This window comes from Ursus arctos, unplaced genomic scaffold, assembly GCF_023065955.2.
Source record: "Ursus arctos isolate Adak ecotype North America unplaced genomic scaffold, UrsArc2.0 scaffold_21, whole genome shotgun sequence".
Taxonomy (NCBI): domain Eukaryota; kingdom Metazoa; phylum Chordata; class Mammalia; order Carnivora; family Ursidae; genus Ursus; species Ursus arctos.
Window position 1 is genome coordinate 14,732,899 of NW_026622886.1, and position 4,756 is coordinate 14,737,654.

A 4,756-nucleotide genomic window follows, 5' to 3' on the forward strand; every position below is an offset into this window, starting at 1 on the left:
AATGGGTTCTAACCCAGTATGACTGTTGTCTTTGTAAGAAGAGAAGATTAGGACACATGCACATAGAGGGAAGACCATGTGAAGACATAGGGAGAATTTGGCCATCTATATTATGCAAGGAAAGAGGCCTCAAAAGAAACTAACTAACCCTGCTGACACCTTGATCTCAGACTTCTAGAACTGTGAGGAAATAAATTTCTGTTGTTTAGGTCCCCAGTCTTGGTACTTTGCTATGGGAATTCTAGCAAACTAATGCACCTGTAGAGGTATAAACACTTCTCCATAGACACAAATTACTCTAGAAGTTTCTAAGCTAAGAAGAGGTCACACAGGGATTGAAACCCAGGTCTTCTAATCACAATTCTAGTGCTTTCTCTAATACAAAACCATAATTTGTGGTTTAATGGAAAGAGTGCTTTGGAAAGCATTTAGGTACCAATGTAGAAGAAGACACATACATTAGTCAGATAATGTTAGCTACTGAGTCCAGGAAAACCTCACAATTACTCCCCTTCTGTTCTTGGCTGCAAATTCAGCCCAGCTTGATCCTCCAATTGGCAGGCTTGGACCTCAGCTGGGTAACAAGAAGAAGCTGGCCCATGAATATGGAAGGTGGGAGGACTCTGGATTGTGGCAAATAAATAGAGAATTAGTTGCACATGTTTCTTTGTTAGTATAAGAATTAAAAAGCATATGCATGCTGGACAATTAGAATGAGAATTAATGGTTCATTTTTTCATATTCAGCTTAGCCTTGTTTTCAAGTTGTTTCATGCAGCTAATAACCTTGCTTATTCATTGTTCCATAAAGTATACATAGACATTTAAAAAAGTACAAGCCATGGCTTACTGATTTTGGTTTTCTTCATATGAAGAAAGAGGAAAGCTTCTGTGAAGTGGACAAATATCAACTTCAAAAAGGAGTTAGAGGGGCACCTGTCTGGCTCAGTCAGTAGAGTATGCAACTCTTGATCTCAGGGTCATGAGTTCGAGCCCCACGCTGGGTGTGGAGCTGACTAAAAATAAACAAACAAAAAACCATTAAAAAAAAAAAGAAATTAGAGACCATACACAACTGAAAAAGCAACTTTATTTCATTTTTTGAAAGAATACTTGAATAATATTTTATATAATTTTGAAATTAAGAACATTCAATAACAATAGCAAGCTTAAATTTCATAAACAATGCAAACATGATTAGGAGATTTGAGTGAATAAACCAAGGTAGAAGTGGAGGTAAAGAAATATGGCAGGAGGTAACACGGAGATTTAGTTCTGAAAGTATAATTGCCTACTGCCCTTTTAAAGGCAAAGCGTAGTGATTCTCACACAGCTCTTGCATGGAACGTTCTTTCTGCACCTCCTGTTTCCCTTTGCCACTTATCTCTCAGGTCCCGGTTTGACTATCTCCTTTGGAGACAAGTCTTTGCTCACCTCCCAGATTTAATTAGGTGTCCCTGTTATTCACACCAATAGCCTTTACGGCATCTTCTTTCTAACAGTTGTCACATTTGTTAGTGCTCATTCCATGTCTCTTCCTGAATAGAATGTAAGCTCCACTATGGCTGTGACTGTATTTGCCTTGTCACTGCTGAATCACCAGCATCTAGCAAACTTCAGGCACATAGAAGGCACTCAGTAGGTGTTGAGTGAATGAAAAGATGAGAAATTCATACTTTCATTGTATCCTCAAGGCTAAAGTAAGTTTACTTCTCAAAGTACTTTGTGAAGGCAAAACTAAGCTCCATATTTCCTATGCCTGCTTTCATGTGATAATAAATGAAATGGTTACAAAAGGAAATAGAGAATGGTTTACTTTTCCTTAATTACTGGCATTATCATTTTCTTGGGTTTTTTAAAAAGATTTATTTATTTGAGAGAGAGTGAGAGAGTGCACATGTGTGTGAGCTGGAGAAGGGGCAGAGAGAGAGGAAGAGAGAGAATCTCAAGCAGACTCTCTGCTGTTCAGGGGAGCCCAATACCGGGCTTGATCTCAAGAACCTGAGATCATGACCTAAGCTGAAACCAAGAGTCAGGCACTTAACTGACTGAGCCACCCAGGAGCCCTGGCATTGTCACTTTCAACTGAAACTCCATGAAGGCAGGGACTATGTTTTTACTCACTACTCTGTTACCTAGAGCAGTACCTGGCATATAGCAAGTTCAATAATACAGATGCACACATATCTCTTGTAACAAAAACATTTGGAGAAAATACTGCTAAATATCAATAGAAATCAAGGCAGAAATATTAAAGAGTAATGACCAGGATGCAAAAAGATCACAAATATGTCAAACTTTAATTTGACTTGGTTCTCTGGGAGCTAAAGTGGAAAGTGGAAGTCAATTTCTTAGTTATTACCAGAAAACGGAATTCTGAGAGGTAGCAGAACTTTCCTAGTATAGTTTGATATCTTTGTAAATGTGGGGCTCAATATAGAATTCACTAAAGTATGAGACAAAGTTTCCAAGAACATTCCTACATATCATATGACAACTAGATGTCATATGGCTGCTGATAAAAGTCAAGACATGGCATTACAATGCAATTCAGTGAAATCTACTCTTTGGGTCAAGGGGCAGAATTGGTCAAATGGTAGCCTACTGGTTGCCCAAGGTTAGACTACCTAATGCAATGTTCCTAATGTTCCCTCCTGGAAGATGCTACATGAGGGAAAAAAAGCCTGCATTTTTTAGATGCCATTTTAGATGCATATATTTTGTTAGGATTAAATGAGAAAATCCATGTAAAATATCTGGCACATATAGAAGTTTCAAGAAGTTTTAGCCATTATTTCCCATAGAATAATCACCTGAAGGGGGTTTCTCTTACCCAAATCCTCAATATCATTGTACCTTAGTGGACTACCGTGTCCACTTTACCACTGGCAACAGGATCATTAATGGCTTCATACCTAATCAGATCAGACAATCAGTTCTGAATAAACCAATGCAGGGAATCCACTCTTAAAACTCTAGTCTCCTGGGGCACCTGGGTGGCTCAGTTGGTTAAGTGTCTGCCTTTGGTTCAGGTCATGATCCCAAGGTCCTGGAATCAAGCCCCGCATTGGGTCCCTTGCTCAATGGGAACTTGCTTCTCCCTCTCCCTCTGCCTGCTGCTCCCCCTGCTTGTGCTCTCTCTCTCTCTCTCTCTCGCTCTCTCTGTCATATAAATATATAAAATCTAAGAAAAAAAAAAAAAAGACTCTAGTCTCCTGCACATGTCCAATAGGGTTTCATTAGGGAAGTAGAACTATTATTAGTGATAGGGAATTACAGGATTTTTTTTTAAATTTTTTTAAAGATTTTACTTTTTTATGTGACAGAGAGACAGCCATCGAGAGAGGGAGCACAGCAGGGGAGTGGGAGAGGAAGAAGCAGGCTCCCAGTGGAGGAGCCCGACGTGGGACTCGATCCCGGAACGCCGGGATCACGCCCTGAGCCGAAGGCAGACGCTTAACGACTGTGCTACCCAGGCGCCCCTACAGGATTTTTAAAATAGAAATTTACCTTATATGATTTTGGGAGCTGGTAAATAAGTTTAGGTAAGGCTGTAGCCCAAAGTTATTGTAAGTTAGTAAGGCCAGCAGTTGGGAAAAAGTGTAAGTGGGAAGTGACAGATCAAGGACACACTGGAACCCATGAGGACAAATGGAACCCATGAAGACAAACAGGAATTTGCATCTGTCTGTCACCTTCTCTAATGTCAATGATGTGGGTGGCCTACAGAAGGATCTGGCACCCTTCGCCATGGAACTACACATGAACCTGGCCCAGCACTAATGGAATTTGCAAATAAGAGATATTGAAAAAGATACTGAAGGAAGAGTCTTAGTGGCTGCCTTATACCAACAAATTGAGACAGATCAATGACAAAGGGTGTGAGGTTCAATAGTGCATGGCTACACTGCACCATCCTCCAGAGTACACTATTTTACCTCTGCCTTCCAAATATCATGCAAATGTCTTTTGTGGCTACTCCTAAAATGGTACCAGGCAGAGAAGAGAACTTTAGGAAAGTTAGCTCCAGCTTTGTAATGTGACAGTACAAAAATACCATACCTATAATTGTACTTTAATTTATGAAGATATTTAAAATACTTTGGATATAGCTCTTGGCCTTAGCGCCATCTTCTTGGAAACCTCCGCTCCATGAGAGCCAAGTGGAGGAAGAAGCGAATGCGCAGGCTGAAGCCTAAAAGAAGAAAGATGAGGCAGAGGTCCAAGTAAACCGCTAGCTTGTGCACCCATGGAAGCCACAGGAGCAGAAATAAGGAAAGCCAGAGGCTAGGGATGCTGGTACAAATTGTTGGACTGCATGCCTACTTTCTAGAGCTTGATTCACTGGATCTAGAACATCCATTGCCATCTGATCACAATGACCACCTTTAAGAGACCTACCTTGCTCATACCAAAACAGTCCCTTTTGGTCCTCTGCCCTGCAACTGTGACTTTCAGGACTAATTCTGTTTTCATTTGTGGCTGAATGTAACATGTGTACAAGAAATCATCTCTTTTGCTGTCTTAGCTGAAGAAAAAAGTTCTCTGGATATAAAAATTTATTTTCTAATATTTAGATCTCTGTGATCAACTTTTTTTGCATTATTTCTATAAATATTTTGTCCTAGACAGTTCAAAGATAATTTTATGAAGCTCTTGGTTTAAAAATGAATTGGGGTTTTCTCCTACAAAAAGTAGTATAAAACTTATTTGTGTTGAAACACACTTGCCATATGCTGGCCCATTCACCCAAATGA